General features: G+C 43.2%; 1 protein-coding gene across 3 annotated transcripts in view; it reads left to right on the top strand.

The window, feature by feature from the left end:
- Positions 1-19,874, top strand: part of EPB41L3 (erythrocyte membrane protein band 4.1 like 3) — a 237,586-nt gene that overhangs the window by 84,865 nt on the left and 132,847 nt on the right. Inside the window, exon 1 of one of the 3 annotated variants that reach the window (XM_040479321.1) lies at positions 2,458-2,580. The exons of the other annotated variants lie outside the window; for them this stretch is intronic. The gene's annotated coding sequence lies outside the window, so the exon portion shown is untranslated. Of the gene's footprint in view, positions 1-2,457; positions 2,581-19,874 lie in introns of those variants that run through there. 3 annotated transcript variants of the gene reach the window in all.

Here is a 19,874-nt window from a genome sequence, read left to right as displayed (position 1 = left end):
CGCTCAGCGCGCCGCGGCTTGCGGGCTCGTCCGGGTTGCCTGGCGCGGGCGCGGCGCGGGGTCGGTAAGGTGCGCTCGGCACAAAGCATCCCCGCTCGGGAGCGGGCCGGCCGCTTTTATGTAACTTGTCGCCTTCCTGGAACTGGGGCGGCGTCCCCCGGACGGCGGCGGGGGCTGCAACCGGCCCCCTGGGGGAGGAGGAGGGAGCGTCCTAGAGAGGTTGCTTCTGGCCCGGCACCTGCGGCGCCCCCAGCCCCGGCCTGAGCTCCCCTTGCCCCCTGCGTTGGAGCCGGAGCGCGGGGAGGCCGAGGGGCGGGGAGCCGCACTGCTCACCTGGCGCTCGAGGGACTGCGAGCGGCCTCGGGAGGTGTCTGCGAGGGCGGCTTTGCGGCGCGTGGGGGTGGGGAGGCCGGGGCTTCGGACCGCGCGAGTCGTGGTCTCAGCCAGTTCCGGGCGGGTGTTTCCCGGCTCCTGCCGTGGGGGGCTCGCTCTCTCGGCTTTCGCCTCTCATCTCGCCCTACTTCTTCCCCTCCCCCTTTTCCCTCTCGGCTCCATCCCCCGCCAAGTTCATGGCTTCTGCAATGCGGTGGGTGTGGTTACCTAGTATATTGTAACTGGTCCTTTGCAGTGCGAGCAGTCTGTCTTTCGGGGGGTTTTATACCTACGAATCCAAAGTTTTCTAGGGTTTTCTCCTCCAGTTGCAGCCAGGGTTAAAGTTGGAAAGAGATTGTTGCAGAACAAACAGAATGATAAAGAAAACATGTGGTATTAATTACGTGTGGAGGCTGGGCTGGGAAATCCTGAGAGGGCCAGGCAGTCCAGCTAATGCACTGCTTCCATTACGTGTTTAAGTTGGTGTTTCAGTGTTTTTACATTAGTCTTGCAGTCCTGCAGAATTGCTTTTGCAGATATCCTGCCTGACCTTTTTGGGGGCTCCTTTTAGGCTCTCCGAGGTGGCTAGGTGTACTGGAGGTTCCCTTCGTTAACATTAACATCCCTGGTGGCAGAGTCTTCACTCATAGTCCTAAAAACATTCTTTTTAAGTTTTACTCTGATACTGAAAGTCTCAAGGGATCAAACATTATAAAATTACGCTTATACCTGGGAGCCCCGGACCCAGGGCCAATTGCTGCAAATTAAGCAGAGAAGCCCCATTAAGAAACGGGAGCACATCAAGCTTGAGTGAACTCTGGGGAATAGGAGGTGATTTATATCTTGACTCAGAGTTTTTAAGAAATGCATCTTAATTTTGGTTTCAAACTTTTTAAAAAAAAACTTTAGTTGGCGTAACAAAGTTGTGAAAGGAAATAAAGGCTAGATTGAGAAACCCAACTGTAATTGGTTAATTTCACAAAGCACTGATAAAAATGTCTGAATACCAAAGACTTTTATTTGCATTATAATTTTCTGATGGTTTTGAAAAGCAAAATATATCAGATGCACAAGTTACTGCATCAAGTTTAGCTAATCCACTTCAGGCAAATAATTTTTTGCAAAAAAGGACGTTTTGTGAATGGTTTATCAGTAACAAAAAAAAGTAGCCACTTTATTTAATTTGTAATACCCCTTTTAGGTGAAGGATTGAGAAGATACAGGTAAAAAATCAGTGTCTCAGCAAACTGTTTACGTTTAATTTTCAAGCCATTTCTTCGTGAATGTGATTTAGGTTAAAGGCAGTTTTTGTCAATTCCTTACAGTGCTTGGACTTTGGCCAGCTTTGAGTTGTGTTGAAACAGAAGACCAAAATATATATGTATATATATTTTTTTAACTTGATCAGAAGCTAGTTTATACATACGTTGGTTTTTTAAAATTGTTTGGTCAAATGCACTAGGGGCTGCCCAGATGGAAGAGGGGCAAGGCTTTGTATATCGAGAGATGTGATATCGTCATTATCTTGTGAATCTTTTCTGGATTTACTATATGTGGGATTAAAATATGGCAGGAACTTTTTGTCCAGGGTATTGTCTTACATGTTGTAATATACATATTCATCTTCTGCTTTAAAAAGTCTTAAAATTCACAAATTAGAATTCATGTCCTCTCCATGAAGAGAGAGGCTGAAAAATATACATGTTTCTCTTCTGTGAGAATTTGACTCTAATGAAGAGAGAGGCTTCTGATTTACTCGACTGCCCTGATCCTCTTTAATTCCCATAGTGTCTTCCAAGTTTCCAACTACAGTTTCCCCCCCTGAATGTCAGCTTTATTATGGAAGATAGACTTACTATTGAAAACCACGGATCCAATTCATCTTTAGCACGACTTCCTTTTAGAGAGATCTTGGGTGGTACAGTTGCTACATCTTTCAAAAGGCGGGCTAGCTGCTAATTTGTTGGGAATTCATCAGACACTCCTGAGGGTTCTGCTGTCATTTGCCTTGGCTGCAAAGAATTGTGTGCTCAGAAGGGAGAACTGGAGCAGTGAAGTCATTGCCCTGCCTGGTGTTGTGACATCACTATGGCTCAAAGGAAACAAGGGTGGGGCAGGCAAAACCAGACGGTCTGAAGCATCTTGCTGCCTTTAACTTTGCCTGATAAATGAATGAGACTCCTTTCTCAAGTTGAACTGCGCCATAAGGTATTGTGAATTCAAGGCTGTGTAGGAAAGTATGTTCCATAGATCAAAGAAGAAGAGGTTTTTTTTGTGAAATAGTAGAACCCATTGAGTATTCCTTTTATGGGGGAAAATACTGTAATCTTTAAAAAGGGTCATTTCAAAAATTATCTAGAGAGCAAGAATAATGAGTCTATATAATTATGTTTATGCACAGAGCCAATATATCTATTTTTTTTTTTGCTATTCTTTGTGCTAAAAGAGCATTCTTATTCTTGCTAAATTTTTGGTTTAGGTAATTAGCGTTGTGTTTTAAAAGTAGCTGTGGTCTATAAAGATAGTGTATTTTCTGGGTAGGCAGTATTCTGATTTATTTTTAAGTGATGTGATTGCAATTGGCAACTGGCAACGATGGAAAAAGCTAGAGATTTCACAAGCTTGCAAGATATCTGCAGTGATTTGGGGTAGTTGATTTCCATTTAAAGTTTTGTTTGGCAAATTATTTTATAATTTAACATTTTAATTCTAACTTAGATTTCTGGTGCACAGATGATCACAGGCACATTTCACCCAAATTAGTATTGAATAAATTATAAGCAGAAGTCTGAAATTCTGAAGCTGCAAAGTACATTTCGTGTTTTGATTGCTGAATGCAGTGTGGCGTGAGCATGAAGAAGTGAAGACCTATAGAATCGCTGCAGACCTTCATTGTCTTTTTTTCTGCCTCCCTGGTTAAGATGACTGTCGTGTTTTTCATGTGAGTGTATTATGCCTGTGGAGGACCTGGGCAGTTCTTAACTGGGTAGCTATTCCAGAGCACATTTCCAAAGCAAGGGGTGGGGGAGGGGGGGGAGGGAAGCTGGAAATGGGAAGAATAACACAAGTAGAGAAGTTGAAATTAGATACCAGGACTGCAGATCACTTGGTGGAAATGTCTTCGGTATTGCATTTTTAGACCCCGTGGTGATTGGTTAAATTGCACACTTTAGAATGGTAAGCTTCTATTAGCACCAAACCTCTAATTCTTTTGTAATTTGCAGTAGGGAGAAAAAGCTGACAACTTAATTTTTAGATTGCTGACATTTTGATACGCTGTTCTTGTAGCCCTTCCTTACAGACTTAAAAAAAGGAAAGAAGCAGAAAGGTCTGAATTGGACCTAGGAAAAAATGCAGTATTTAACCTGCTTCGTGCGTCTGTTTTTTCTCTCCAGTTTTACTTGAGTGAGTGGGTGCCTGATGTGAGTAGGATCTTCTTTTTCTTGGAGCTTCCTCCCCAAACCAAGTACAGGTCTAAACACTTATAGCATTGAGCAAATACTCTGGGACTTGAATGAAAAATGAGGCCACTTGTGACTTCTGCCTCCCTACAAAAAACATTTGAAAAGGCTTCAAGAGCACTGCTGCTTTATTTAAAAATGAGAATTATCGGGCCCGTGTGTGCAGTCATTATTTTTCGTGGCATGATCCTTTTCATAACAAGCTTGCTATTCTGCCCATAGCTTGAATGAGGTAGGATCTGGAGGTTTTCCCCTATCAGAGAAGAGAATACTGCAGGTACCAAGAGAAAAAAAAAGAATGGCTTCTTTAAACGGAAGATCTGCAGGCGGCCTGCTTCCTCTCCTGCCAGCTCTAATTGGTGTCATGCAGGACATCAGTGTGGAGGGAATTCTCAGAAGACAAGGAGAGGGATCTCTCTGCGTGAAGTGTGGCAAAAGCTGAAAATGGATTAGGGCTGGGTGACGATCTTGATCCTGACGTCGGACTAAAACAGAAAACGATTTTTCTGTTGTAGATCTCTCCTCTGCGGTCATTTTTGTACATAGCGTTCACATTGTCAAACGGGGAGTTTCTGTGTATTTCTGCGAGCCCCAAACTTCGTCATTTCTGGGACAAACTTCTATTTTGGCGTTTTGACGTGTCTGAAATGGGGATGTGACTTAACAGTTATCCTCAGCCATGTGGCAACTTATTTCAGTGATTGGAGCCTGCATCAGAAATTGGAGATTGGAGGTCAGCTGATTGGAAGAAAATCTCGGAGGAGTAATGGCCCTGGGAAGAAATAGTGCCTCACCAATGATACGTAGGAGATGGCTGTGGAAAAGCACAGACCCCAGTAACTGAGCCGGCCTGCCATTCAAAGGCGTTGGAAATCTGACCCAGTAAAGAATTTGTAGGAATACCTTGGCCAGATGATTCTGTTTCTATGTACTTATTTATGCAAAGAACACCTAAATATTCTAAGAGTTCTTTAAATAACTTAAATGAGAATTCCAACGTATGAGTCACAGCTCGATTGGTGGAGTGCTGTATCATGTGATCTCTTGCAACGAAGGAGGTCCTGAATTTTACAGAAGCTGGTTTGTCACTTCGCTATGCAAAATTTTTTAAATGCTTTATAGTGCTCAGTGCTTATTGATGTGGCTCATTCTGTGTATTAGCATTATGTTTCTTATGTGTATCCCTTTATAGGAAACCTCTATCGAATGATCTTCATCTTCTGTTTTGGTCCTTGGAAGATGGTCGGACTTCGATTGAGATTTGTCATTGAGAAGACATTCCTGATTAGGACACTCCAGAAGTCAACAGGCCTAAATTTAGCTGGAGTGTGGCTTTTACACTAGGGAGTAGTAGGAGACAAGTTGAAGGAGGAAGAGTGGGGCCTGATCGTGGAAGGTTTTTAGATACGAGGCTAAAGAATATTTTGGGCTTTACTGGATAGTGGGGAGCCCATGAGGGAAGTTGAGTAGGGAAGAAGAGTGTTTGGCTGGTGATGAATATAAGGATATATTGGAAGAATAGGAGTCTGGAGATAAATGGTCTTGTGTTAATGGCCTAATCCAGAATTTTTCCGAAATGCATTGTAAGGATTTCTCTCCTCGGTGATTGATATTTTGGCAACTCCATATATTTTTTGTGGTCACATTGAGTCGGAGATCAGTGGCCCACTTTGGGGCTGTTTAGAGTGGAAATTAGATCTATGGAAGATGGGAAGATTTTCATGCTGCTTATTTATCCTTCCAATTAAAATACCTTTGTTATTTGAGATTTTAAAAATAGTGCTTAAAATGGCTTCGAATATATTCTAAAATCCTGAAAAAGAGGGAAAAAAAATCTCGTCCTCTAAAGACAGCTGCTTTTAATATTTTGGGCAAACACGCTTCTGAAGCTATCTCTTGGAATGTATAATATGCTGTAGCAGAATCGGACAGACTTGGGTTGGGCTCCCAGTCTCGCCGTTTGATGGTTCTGTGACCCGGGTCAGGTCTCCCCTTGGAGTCCGTTTCCTAATTTCTAAAATGGTCTTAATGCTTACATCTCCAGGATATGAGTATTAACTGATAGAACACATGCTAAGCACGACTCATAGTCACTGATACATAAGTGCTTAGTAAATAGCAGTAGCTTTATTTTGTGTATGTATGGATTCAGATGGGTACATAATATTTTACAAGAATAGATTTCTAGCTTACACATTAATATGTAACCATTTTCTTTTTCATGTAACAGTATGTCCTGGGAAGCCCTCTCCTGTATACAAATCTGTATCTGTGTCGTTACTTTTAATGGGAGATAATAATTTTCTTTGGGTCCTATGCAGTAAGGTGAAGGATCATTACCTTAATGATAGCGGTTATTTGAAGTCTTGTCATCCAGCCCCTCCTCCTCCTGCTGTTGCCTGTACTTTTCATCATTTGTCGTGTAGCACACACGTCAGAGGGCTGCAGTAAAAACAGGACACTTAAGCAAAATTAAAATCTCGAATGGCAATTGTGTACATCTCAGTGTTGTGTGTGCATATTTAGTTCTACTAAAACAGTCGGACTTTAGCCATATGTTTCTTTGTCACAGGCGAGGAGTCTGGAGTTCTCTCTTGTCCAGCAAGAGAGTGGATGCGGAAGTGAATATGAAGGAGGCAAATGTCCGGGAGGAGACAAGAGCCCCAAACGGGTTTCATTTCTGTATTTATTGACTGCTCAAGATCTTACACACGTGGTGAACGTGAAGGAAACAATCAGACCGTAATCGTTCACTTGTGTGTAAGAAGCAAAGGGTCTGGGGGGCAAATGGAGTTTGCGATCAAGGCACATTGGCACCAGATGGAAAGTTAATTCCTGCAGGTGGTAGAACAAGTTAACTTGTGATCCCACTACAGTATCTCACTAGCTAACTGGGGACCCTCTCGCCCTGTGGCGGTGGCTTTCCACCCTAAGCTTTTTTCTAACCCATCTATGTAAGCAGGGCCCATTTCCCCACATTTCTTGATTTCTTTTCACCTGTAACGTGTAGTCTGTTCACAGTGATCTCCCACCAGCACAGCTTAACCTTTAGGTCCCAGGGACCCACGGTCTCCCCACATGCATTCTGGCACATTCCAACAGGCAGCAGACACCACAGCCTGTAACTGAACTAGACTCTGAGTTCAGAGTCTAGACACTTGAGAGTCTGGGATAGTCTAGGAGGTGTGGTGGGGGCATCGGGCTTCCAGAGACCGCCTTGTTCTGACATCTGAACCCTCCCTTTGTCTTCAGCAGTGTGAGGGTTAACAAATGTCAGACTCGGTTCACGGATTTCATGCAGGTGCTCCAGGGATGTGGGCCACTCTGTTGTTTTATAGACTAGCCCATGTTTTTGACCCATCTTAGGTTTACTTGAAATCCGTTGGGTTTTCCCTACATTCATGTGGCTGAGGCAAATAGCTTTATGGTCTCTAGATGGCGCTAACTGGAAGGGTGCACCTAGACTTCTACTAGGTTGCCGTTGTGGAGTCTGAGCTTGAGGATGGCCTGGAAGTTGCTTGGTGATTTGTATCTGGAGTTACATCGTGGAGGGAGAATTCTAGATTTTTGTTTACTTCGTGCCATTATTTTGTGCTAATAGGTGCTGACTTTTATGAACTTGAGCTTAAAAGGAATACTGTCAGTGGACAAAGCATGGGGTTGGAAAAAGTATAGAACTGACTGGTTTGCTCAAGGCATTTGGAAAGCTCTTTCCCTTAAATCCTGAAATCAAGGTAGCAGTAATTCATGGGGAGGAGCTATGTTGTAGAATAAAATACAGTGAGCTGGAGTAGATATGGGTCGAAACATCTGCCTACCTTCAGTTAAGTAACTTCGGGCAGGTTGCTTCATTTCTCTGGACAGTGTTTCCCAGCTGTGAAATGGCGGTGATCATGCCAACCAGAAGGTTGAAATGAGACCTATATATCCCAAGACCTCTAGAGCCATGTGCAATGAGAGTAGGCACATAGTAAACATTTTGCCATTTAAGCTACTTTGTTGTTGGCCTACTTTGCTTGTTCCTAGAGACTTGTTAGGAATTGTGAGCCTCCAAAGCTAAATCTGCAAGAGGAGTATGGAATTTGGGGAACATTCCACCTCAAACTCCATAATCCTAAAAGATGACCCTCAATGAGGCTATAGACTTTTGTCAAATTTGCAACTCCAAATGACAGCTGTAGGGGTTTGCAAGGAATTAGCCACGGTGGCTTTCAAATTTTCATGTGTAACAGAACTAGTGGGGGATTTGTTAAAAAGCAATTTCTGGGGATCCGTCCATAGTTCTCACTCAGTAGATCTGGAGCTGTGTCCAGGCATCTGTATGTCCCAACGGGTGCTTCAGTGGATATTAATTCTGTGACCCCTGGACTGCATTTTGTGATTGCTGTCTTACAGAATCTTTCTCGACAACTTTCTAGTTTATTGGCTTTTTTTCTAGTGAATATGTAATCTGGAAAGGTAGTGCACTAAATAGTACTAATGTTTGAGAGAATGCTCTGCATAGAGAGCCCTGCTTCGTTTTCACTGTGGCTGGTCTACCACTTAATCCCTCTTGTGGCCCTAGGAAATTAACTTACAAGACTAAGGAAGTTAGGATTAAAGGTTAGTTTTCTTATCTGTTCAAACAGGATGATGGTAGTTCTGTAGCATAAATGTCGGGAATATTAACTGAGTAAGTAAAAAATACGTGGCTCCGTATGTCTTCGGTTGGGTTAATTTTCTTTCTTTTAAAATAGAGTATAATCAGTGGAGAAGATATGCTTCCATGAGTAAAGGTGATTCTATTGATCAAAATCATACTTAGCTATTTGGATTTTATAGATATTTTTAAGCTACTATGAAGTTCTTCTATATGTGAAAATTAAAAGCTTTGTGTGTGCAAATGTTACAATTTTTAGTGGTATCATATAAATGGTAAATGGCCCGATTACATAATGATGCATGTTAATTAGCACTATTTTTCTATATTCCTGTCCAAGAAGGACATACTTTTCACTTCCCTATGTACAGAGGCAACAAAAGCCAGTTGTGTTTCATACTTAAGTTACATCAGTTTCTCAGGATCTAAAGATGAATTCCAGAGGGAGTTTCCAGACCTTGGAGCTATAGTTACAGTGCAGCTTGAAGGGTCTTAAGGAGCTTTCCTGAAAGCATGGCTCTTGGTATAGAGAGGCAGCAAGTGAGATGAGTTGTTTAACCATCTTCAGACATTGACTTTTCTCCCTCTCATCGCTATGTCTCCAGATGTCACCAAACTTGCATCTTGGAACCACCTGTAAGAGTGCCTGAACAATAAGATCATATATGGGAAGGGTAAAGGCTGGAATATACAGATATCAGTAAATTAAATTTCATAATCTCTTTTTCTACTTAATTTCCAATGAAATGTTCCTCTGAAACATTTACTAGTTTTACCGGCTCACCATCGTACCTGTTATTTCCACCTGCTCTTATTTAAGAGTTGGCTTTCAACCTAGTGATCTCCTTGCCCGCAACTTCCTCTGGCTAGAATCGTAAACCACCTTCTGTGGACTTCTAGTGTACCAAAGAGTCCGTGTTGCTGGTCAGATCAAACACAGCCCCCTGAACGAGCCCCTCCACTCTGCCCTTGGCAGCTTTCCACACTCTGTGTCTCAGTGAATATTTTAACTGTCCTCCACGGTGAATCCAGGTCTTCTCCACCCGGGCCACCTTCTGTCCCAACTATTCCTTCTCCAGATGACTCCGGTTCCAGTGTCTGGCAGCCTAAAGAAAGAAGCAAAACAAACCAACCCCGTCTTTTGACTCCGCTTCCTCCTCCAGCTTATTGCCCGTGTTTCTTTTCAGCTGCTTGGCGGTGAGCCAGACTTCTTTGAAATTATGATTTGTCCAAGCAGGATGCTCATTTGGCAACAGTGATAGTTAATTTTAAGACTCCCTCTAACGTATACCAAAATACACATCTAGACTCTAAAGACCGGTGATATGCGCCAAAACATGGCACTTTGAGCCTTCGTAAAGTTTTGCTCCTTTATTCGTTTGTTTACTCCACAGATACTTACGGAAGGCTCCTTATGAACCTGGTACCTTGCCTGGTGCTAGGATTACAGCACTGAACAGGACAGAGCAGACCTATGCTTTCCTGTTCGCCCTGGATTTTAAGCAGGGGGACAGGCAATCAGCAAATAAGTGTGGTTACAGAGAATGATGAATGCTTTGAAGCAGGACCAGATCACAGACTGTGGGTGTAGAGGACTACTTGAGATACTATCCTGTGGGGACTTTTAACATTATACAAAGTCCTTTCTGTTCGTATCCCTTCTCTTTGGGTGAGACACCAATTCTCCGTTGTAAGTGGCCCGGGGGCAGGAACCGCATCTGTAATCATCCTGTGTCGTTTCATTCAGCCATGTCAGTGCTGAATTAATAGCTTTCACTCTTGTCACGCCTTTCCTGTGCCTACCTTTCCGGTGCTGTTATTTTGACTTTGAATACACATTCTCTTCTTTCTCGTTTAGTTTCTTCTCCTGTCCCCCTCAGGTGTCGACCAACTGTGAAACTAATGATGCTTGTTACTTAAGTTTGAGTTCGACATTTTATAATCTTAAAGAACATCCCCCAAATCCGTAAAAGCTTTTGCGCTTACAAAACCTACATCTGCCTCTGAGCCTAACCCACTTTCAGCTGCCCCTTTGCTGAGTTCTGACTGCAACTCTGGTTAACGGGATCCAGAACCTTGGCCGTGTCCCAACTCATTCATGTTCTGAAGTATCTCACGGGTATACACGGCAGACATTCCAAAGGCTTGTGTTTATGTGCAACTTGGCTAAAAGAAGCCCCTGAACCTCTCTGAGCAAGAGCTCTAAATTTACAGTAACCTCTTCCTTCTTCCCATAGAATTATGATGACGAGGTGTGTAATTGATGTGAAAGCACTCTTCCAGCTGCGAGGATGCATACGATAATAATCAACAGTCTTGGTAGGGAGTTAGGATGGCAAACGTTAGGGGAAGGAACATGTTTGACTTCTTTCCTGCTCTGCTCCCACAGTTCTGTGCCTTCACATGCTCTGCTCACAGTGGAATGTATGCGGAGTACTCACTAAAGGCCGGCACCGTGCAGGTGTCAGCAATAGAGCAGTAGGGAAACGAACAGCAGTACTGACTCTCCTGGGGCTGCCTGTCCCCCAGGGCACAGAGATAAGTAATTGCCTGCTTGGCAGTTCCCATCCGCCATGACTGGTGCGTAGTAGGGGAATTGGGGCACTAAATGAGACAAAGGAACCTCACCTACGCAGACTTGGGTGTGTAGTCCTGGAAGGAGAGGACAAGATGTCAGACCTAAGACCTGAGCGCCGTGACCTAGCATGGGCGTGTGACAGAAACAAGGGAGGGCTGTCAGGGTCTAGGGTAGGCTAGGAGGGGGTGTTTGAGGTGACTGGGAATCCTGTACAAAAGCCGAGAGGAAAGAGGGAGCTGAGTCACTTCAGGGAATTGAAGGAACTTGCCTCTGGCTAAGAAGCAGGATGGGATCCAGGGATAGTAGGGAGAAGATAAGATGAGCTTTGGAGGCGGCTAGGCTCAGCGTTCAGGGCCCCATGAGCCATCACCTGGTGGGTGGTATGGAGGCAGTTGCCCTGTTGGAGGATGTGGTCAAATGTGATTTTCAGAAAAGTTACTTTGGCTCTCGTAGTAACCTGGGGAATTTACTTTTTAGGGGACGATATATCAGTTGTAGTTAAAATTACTGTTTTGGAGTCATTTGAGTGAACAAATGAATCAATAAACTTAATAAGTCCTGACTGCACAGCCGTCTAGATTCATAACTTTGGGAAATACTTAGCCTTAAAAATTTCACTTCGGTTTTCTATAAACTAGGAATAACCACACTTCACAATAGATCTGCCCTTCCAGGAACCCTGTAAGTCCTTTACACGTTAAGTACTCACTGCCCAGGGAAGAATTCAGGGTAGTTTGAAGTAAGGACATGGTCCTGGAGATGGAGGGAAGTGAGTCACTCGGGGAAAGTGTTGAGGAGGTGGGACTTAGGAGGTGGAATTGGGACGCTAGGTGATGCGTCAGGTTGGGGAGGTGGGGGAGAGGGGAGCGGCCCCACTTACTGCTCCTGAGCTTACATCCACCAGGGGGAGCCCTGGGGTGACGGTGGGGTTAGTGCCGGTGGCACAGTCGTCAGGAGTTGGGCCCAAGGGTCCCGTGGGACCTCCAGGAAGAGATGTCCAGGAGCCTTTACACAGGAGTCTGCCCACTGGAGAGGTCCAGATTCAGGGTCAGGACTCGGAGTCCTTAAAATAGGAAGGTCATTAAAGCCGGGGAAGATGAGTGCAGTATCCTACAGAGAGGACGTCTGGGAAATGCGTTTCAGGAAGGAGCGGTGCCCTGGGCTCCTGAGTACCCAGGAGATCCCGTTCCCAAAACAATTTTGCACTTCGTGGCCTCGAGGCTGGCCAGCTCTCAGTCAGGAGCCCAGAGAGGTGCCCATTTCCCTGCTCTCATTTGTCTCCCCGGCCCAGGGCGTCCAAGGGTGGGGTGGACTGCAGCGGGTTTAGGAGAAGAGAAAAGTAAGGAAGTAGGAGAAGCGCACACAGTTGCAGGGCTGGGTTAGCTGGGTTCTCCTAGAAAGACTGGAAGCATGGGCTATGAGGTGTGAGACACCCTATGAATTTCTGTCCACAGTGTTTTATTCTTTTTAAAGAAGTATATTGAGAAGCAAAGGTGACATTGCTAAAAATACCACCTATGTAGAGAAGGGGCTGTATTTAAAATTGCGACAGGCAGCTTACTTTAAAGCACTGAGCATAGATTTGCCGTGTTTTCTTTTATACAGCCCTATTCTGTAGACCGTGAAAGGTTCTAATTTGAGAAAAGTGCCAGAAAAGTGATGACGGCCTTTTCATTCCCTTCATTCGCCCCCTCTTCTCCTCGTGATAACAAATGATTCTACGAGGGGTAAAATATTCTTGATCCTAGCTGAACAGAAGTGCTGCCTTTTACTCAAAGGTGAATGTCAAGATGACCCACGGATGGTGAAGGAACCCGAGGATGCTGGGGTAGGGTTGAGGATTCTTTTCTGAAAACAGTGCAGAATATTTCGGATCCACAGAAAGGTTGAGGAATAATATGGTGACCCCCTGTGTACCCACCGTGCAGCTTAAGAAGTAGAACAGAAGTGCTGGATCTTGCCAAGCTCTCCTTCACAGTTGTGCCTTCCTCCCTCCCCTGAGCGGCCATTTTTCTGGATTTGTGTTTAGCCTAATGATAACCGTTCTTTAGTCCTTTCCACTTAGGATTTATAGTATCACCAAATTACTTGTGGTATTGTTTTTAATGTTTAAGAAACAAATGATGTGCTGTATATATCCTTTAGCAGCTTGCTTTTGTCAGGCAGCGTTCCGTTGTGTTCGTGCACATTGACATCTGTCGTATTCTACGGTGTATTTCTTGGTGGGGATCAGATGCGTTAGCCAGTGTTCGTGGCTTCCTTACTCATCCTGGACCAGGGTCATGCTTCCACCTCAGAGATGTGGTACTTGCTGTCCCCTCAGCCTGGAACATTCTCCAGCAGCATAGTTACCCAGCTTGCTTCTGGCACGTAAGCCCCCCACCACCTCGCGTTCCATCCAACACTACCTGTTCCCTTCCTTGCTGACATTTCTTTATATTAAACATATTTTACTTATTTATGTTTTTCGTGCATCTGCCCCACCCAGAGAATATCAGCTTCGTGAGGACAGGCCTTCTAGCTGTTTTGTTCACTGACATAAACCCCAGCTCTTAGAACAGTGCTGAGCACATAACACGTGCCCAGGACATATTTAAATGAAGGAGTTGTTTAAAATATGATGTGAGACCATCTCATGAATTTATGAAGGAGAAGTCTAAGTCAATCTTTAACATTTAGTGGCTCTGGTTTAGTTACAAGTGATTTTAACTTTAAATTGTAAGTATAACCTTAAAAAAGTGAGATCGTCTGATGAGAAAACATGCCCGTATGGCCTGCGGGATGATTCTTGGGATGTAAAAGAATTGGTATGTGTGCCAGATCAAGACATACGTCACTGAGCAGTGTCATGCTTCCAGAGTGACAGTTGGGTTCCAGTCATTTTCGATTAACTTGGACTTGGTATTCTTGATGGCTCGTTAGAGTGTCGTAATTTACCCCCTCCTTAAGAATTAGCACTTGCGCGTTGTCAGTACCTTCCCAGACATACCATCTGGCCTGCCCCCTTTTTCCCCTTCCAATTTTAGCACAGTCTAAGGTAAACAGCTTTTTTTTTCCTTGCCAATGAATATTCCATTGTCTTGTAATTTAGAAAATCATTTGTACATCTCTCATGTTCCCTCTTTGTGCTGGGAAAATCAAGGTGCAGTTGGTTTTTAATTCTGAGCTCTTCCGGGAAATATCAGGTAGATAAGTGAGGTTTTGATTAGGCATGCATTCTAATGAAAGCAAACTGAATGATAATTTTTCATTTGGAATACAGTAGGAGGTAGAAAGGTATAAAGCTATTTGTATTTTCACAGCTGGCAAAATCAGCCACAGCGTAAAGAATTTCTTATCCGAAAGAAAGTTCTCATTACTGCCTGATTTCTGTTTCTTTATAGGAAATTTAATTTTTCTCTAAATCTAAGTATCGTGTGTAGAGCACAGGAGGGCGGCAATCCGGAATTTCTGTCTAGGTCCAGATACTCGGCATCAGTGAAGTGGAATGGGCTCTCTTCGTTCTTCAGTTTGTTTTCAATTACAGTTGACCTTTGAACAACACCAGTTTGAACGCAGGTCTACTTCATGTGGATTTTTTTCGGATAAATATAGTACAGTGTGTTCTGATTTGCTTAATATTTTCTTCTCTCTAGCTTTATTATAGGAATACAGTACGTAATATGTATTACAGAATCGTGTTAAATCACTGTTTGTTATTGGTAGGGCTTCAGTCAACAGTAGGCTATTAGAACCAAAAGTTATACACAGATATCCAGCTGTAGGGGGTGGATAACCCTCATGTTGTTCAAGGGCAAACTGCATATTCCTTTTTTCTTGATGCCAAGAGTGACTTATTCCTTCACGAGGCTCTGAGATTAGTGTGAGTTGAGCATGTCCGGTTGATAAAGGACGGCTGACTGATAAGATGCCAAATTAGATATTCTGACAACTGACGATGTGGGAGTCCCACACCCCCCATAACCGTTCCTCATGAAGTTCTTCAGCTGATGGCCCACAGGATTAGGTTTGCCCAAGACATCCAAGTGTTCCACCCCTTAGGGTCCATCTGCGGTTGGCTTCACAGAGTCTAGGATGCCTGATGGCCACCGCGACTCCATTTGAAGCCATTATTCTTCAGCGTGGGCTTTAGTCAGGATTCCGTCTCAGGCCCGGGTCAGCAAAGCTGGGGTTTTGAAGTTCTCTTTAAAGAGACTGTGAGGACATAGATCATTGTTTTTCTGGCTTTCTCGTGAAATGGAATTGTCTGGTGAAACAGTCTTGTTTCTTGGTGTTCTTCTATCTGATACTGAAAGGAAGATGAAGTTGGAAACATTTTAGTAGAAATACTAGCATCATTATGATCCTCATAAGCCTTAAATATGCATCGACCATTTCTCCTATAGAAAGTATCTTTTTTGGAAGAGGTAACTAGAGACACTGACTGCAACGATTTTAATGCATCTGCCTGATAGAGAAGTTGATGGAGTGGTAAAGATGTCAATTTAGGTATTCCTTAATAATGCAAGATTTAGAAGGCCTGTGTGCTCGCAGATCATTCTCTTCATGTTTTGTATTGTATATGTAATACCTATATAATAATCGTACATATGTATTGTGGCTATAATATATTTATATGTGTTATAATTAGTGCGGGAGTTTGGGATCAGATTTGTGACAGGCAGTTCATTGTCTCTATATATCATACAACGTGTATGTTTAGCCCCAGCTCAGTCACTTTTTTCTAACAGTGCAGTCATGAGCAAGTTCTTGACTTTAACTATTTATTTATTTATTTAATTTTTGAGAGAGAGAGAGAGAGAGCGCGAGCGAGCGCATGATCAGGGGAGCGACAGAAGAGAGAAAGGGAAACGGGATCCGAAGTAGGCTCTGGCTGACAGCAGAGAGCCCGATGCGGGGCTTGAATTCACAAACAGTAAGATCATGACCTGAGCAGAAGTCGCATGCTCAACTGACTGAGCCACCCAGGCGCCCTCTTGAGAGTTTCTTTACCACGGTTTCTTCACCTGCAAAGTGTGAATGGTAATACTAGCCTTGGGTTTATGTGACATTTATGCACATGTGCGTATCCAAAACGGGAATTGTAGTAAAGCTGGCCTGATTGTGTTGTTACATGGGTTATTAATCTTACTAATACTTCATAGAGTTGGATTCAAAATGTGAGTTCATGGAACAGCGCTGATCCACGTGAAAGCTTTCCTAGGCCATGCTGTTGCTCTCGGACAGACTCCTCATTGCTTTGGTTGTCTGGCTCCTACGCTGACCACCCAGGCCCCTGGGCTGTCCAGCCCTGCTCTCCTTGGGCCCAGCAAGGAGCAAGTGTTGAAAGGGCATCAAAGAAGGGGAACTCCTGTTGCTTGGCTGCTCTCATCATTTCATTTCATTTTGAATGGAATACAGTGAAGTGTGGCATATCAGTGCTAAAACTGAGTTCCCTGCAATGCATGATTAAAAGTGAAGAATTGAACCAAACCAGACAGGTGATCTCACCGTGTTAACATTTGTCGTGTGCATCTTTCAGTCTGACCAGCACCTGCTCCCTCTTGCTCCAGAGAATTGCTCCTGACTCCTTTGTTGTGATTATCTGGGACTGCCAATCCAGGCTGCCTGCTCCCTGGCTACGGCGGTAGGCTGGGTACCCAGGCCTTGTCTGTCACGCTCCTCCGTTCCAGCCATGTGATCGGGCCAGCTCAGCAGATCCTCCCAGGACGTGTCCACAGATAGAGTGAAGGGGCCTTAATTTTCCGAGCGGTGGAGATAGAACAATGTGGCCTCCTTGCATGGCCCAAAGGGCATCGAGTCAAAAGGAGACATGAGATTATATTTGAGCAACATAGAATCCCTGATCTGCCCTGTTTCCTGAAAAGGACCGATGGAAGTAGTTTGTTTATATTTGTTAATTAAGGATGGCAGGAAAGCAGCTGTCAGCAGTATAATATTGTAGTTAAGAGCCCAGCCAATTACTGTCCGTATGACCAGAGGAAAGTTAAATAACCTCTCTGTGCTTCAGTTTCTTCATTTGGGAATAGTGATAATACCCACTCCATAGGTTTCTTGTAAGAATTAAGTAAGCAAATATATTTAGAGATATCTGTATATATACACATACACATATGTATTTGTAGGGCATTATAAAAATATATACATATTTTTAAGATCCTTTTTATTTTATTTTTTTTATTAAAAAAATTTTTTTTTCAACGTTTATTTATTTTTGGGACAGAGAGAGACAGAGCATGAACGGGGGAGGGGCAGAGAGAGAGGGAGACACAGAATCGGAAACAGGGCTGATGGCTCAGAGCCTGACGCAGGGCTCGAACTCACGGACCGCGAGATCGTGACCTGGCTGAAGTCGGACGCTTAACCGACTGCGCCACCCAGGCGCCCCAAGATCCTTTTTATTTTAATCCAAAAGCTTTTAAAACAAAAAACCTAGTAAGGGCATGATCTTGGACAGCCTTTCTCAAAGAAGACAAACTGATAACCAACAGGTATTAAACTTTAAAATTTGAATATATCTTGAAAATTAAATGGGGAAGAATTGCATTTTACTTTGCAAAAAGATTGTACCTAACCCTTTTAGGCACAAATTTATGTGTACATTTATCAATAGCAGTTTGAGAGTATCAGTATGTTTGACTTGGAGTGTTGGTTTATTGTTTCGATTGACAAAAAACCCGACTCAAATAGTTTGAGGAAGGAAAAAGAGAATTCATCAGGAGGAGGCTGTGGTGGTCTAGAATCAGAGGAAGGCATGGGGGCAAAACGGAACTTGGAGAGATCCACTTTAAATAGCTTCTGTCCAGAAACCATTGTGGGTGATGTTTGGCTCAGTAGCCACATCCAGCACCGTTTCATGTTCTGTGATGTCCGTTTACCAGTTTGTGAAATCGGAACGTATGGAAACCGTTGCCTTCGTGGTAATTGTGGCCCGTGTAGAACGTACACAGACCTGGCCTCGTGGAAATTTTAGTGGGTATCACTCCTTCTGTATATCCCTGCTTGCTTGACCTGTGATGCTTTTGAGATTGGGTCCTTGTTCTTTCAGTCTTGAAATACAGTCTGTGTAATGTGATTTGTGGTGCACTGAAGTAAAATGGAAAACTTGTCTATTGTGTCTACGGCTTTGCTTTGTTATGTTTCATTGTTTACTATTTGGCTCCTCGTGGGATGACTTTTAGGAGTGATGTTAGTTTTTCATGGTTTCAAATCACTGAATGTAGACATGGGTCAGAAACCAGGGGAATAGATGTGTTCTAAAGGCTTTGAACTCTAATGACATTTTATGGTGAGCAGGCTGATGAAAGCACTTACGTGTTTTTGAAGTCAAGCACAAAACAATGAAACCTACAGCCTCGAAAAGAGAGTCTATCGAGTATGACTTGCATGAAAAATACCTTTTATCCAGATCACCATTTATGTCCACAGATATTACATTGTTTGTGTTATTATACTGTAACTATAAACTTCCGTTTGGTATTGAAAGGAGTAAATGTTTCTGTTCTACAAAGATAACCCTTTTAGTTACGGTCAACAACCTCCTGAGATGCATTGTTTGATAATGTTTAATTGTGTTCTTGCTACAAGTTAAATTTTTGTTTATATTGTATATTATGTTTAAGGCTTTTAATGGCTGATGTTGAGACTAGTTGTCAATATTTCAACATCTTGTGACTAAGGTAATCACAGTGATATTGAGTGCCAGCTAAATTGTTTATACTCATCCACTTATTCACCAAATTTTTTCATGAGAACCTATTATATGTCATGCACTTTACTACCTAGTGGTGAGCAGAAACCAGAAAATTTCTGCCCACATGGAGCTTATATTCTAGTCAGATTTTCTGCTATCTCCTCTTAGCCTGCAAAATCCTTGTTAGGTAGGTATTATGCCCAGTCTCTAAGTTCTGAGTGCAGGTTTGAGCTTTAAACTCTTTGAACCTGGGAGGTGAGGGAGGGAGGCATGGGTGACATTACCTGGAAGAGAAATAATACAAAAGCTAATTAGTGTCGCATTTTCTCATTGTGTTCCCCTAAGTGATGAATGTCAATAAGAGTGTTATTCTGTGTAACACAGATGGGGAGAAACTAGTTTAAAGTGTTACTGTTTTATTATTTAAAAAAATTTTTTAATGTTTATTTTTGAGAGAGCGAGAGGGAGAGAGAGAAGGAGGGAAGGAGGAAGAGGAAGAGAGGAGGGACAGAGAGAGAGGGAGACACAGAATCCGAAACAGGCTCCAGGCTCCAAGCTGTCAGCACGGAGCCTGCTACGGGGCTCGAACTCACAAACCGTGAGATCATGACCCGAGCTGAAGCCAGACGCTTAACCGGCTGAGCCACCCAGGCGCCCCTCTGTTTTATTATTAATCAGATATCACATATTAGTTTTTAGATATTTTTTCTTCAAATAGGATTTTTACCATGGAAACGTTGGGTTTAAATTCCTGGAAAATATTTGAAGTGAATTTATCTTTAATTTTTTTATTTGATTGGCAGTGACCTTCATAACTAATATTCATACAGAAGATAGATGATTATACTTTGGCCTTTCCTAGCCAGGAGATTTTTAACTCCTGGGGAGTTGCTTAACCATCCCGACCTCTCTCCCTTCCTTTCTCATAAGAGGCAGGCAGCTTGATTGTCTCTCCTAGATTAATAGTCTGTGACTCAGAAGCATGTCCAACTGACACAACTCAGAGATAAATCTGTCAACCTAGTTGATTTGACCTTGATTATTCATTCCATGATTTGAAGCCTGTTTCTTCTGGGGGCATGTCTGGTTTGACACCCTTGAAATGTTGTCAGTTACCGTGTCTTGCCATTA

The sequence above is a fragment of the Herpailurus yagouaroundi genome, unplaced genomic scaffold (assembly GCF_014898765.1).
Source record: "Herpailurus yagouaroundi ecotype Mexico unplaced genomic scaffold, PumYag 142, whole genome shotgun sequence".
In the NCBI taxonomy this organism is placed as follows: domain Eukaryota; kingdom Metazoa; phylum Chordata; class Mammalia; order Carnivora; family Felidae; genus Herpailurus; species Herpailurus yagouaroundi.
This window is presented reverse-complemented; position numbering and strand designations above follow the sequence as displayed.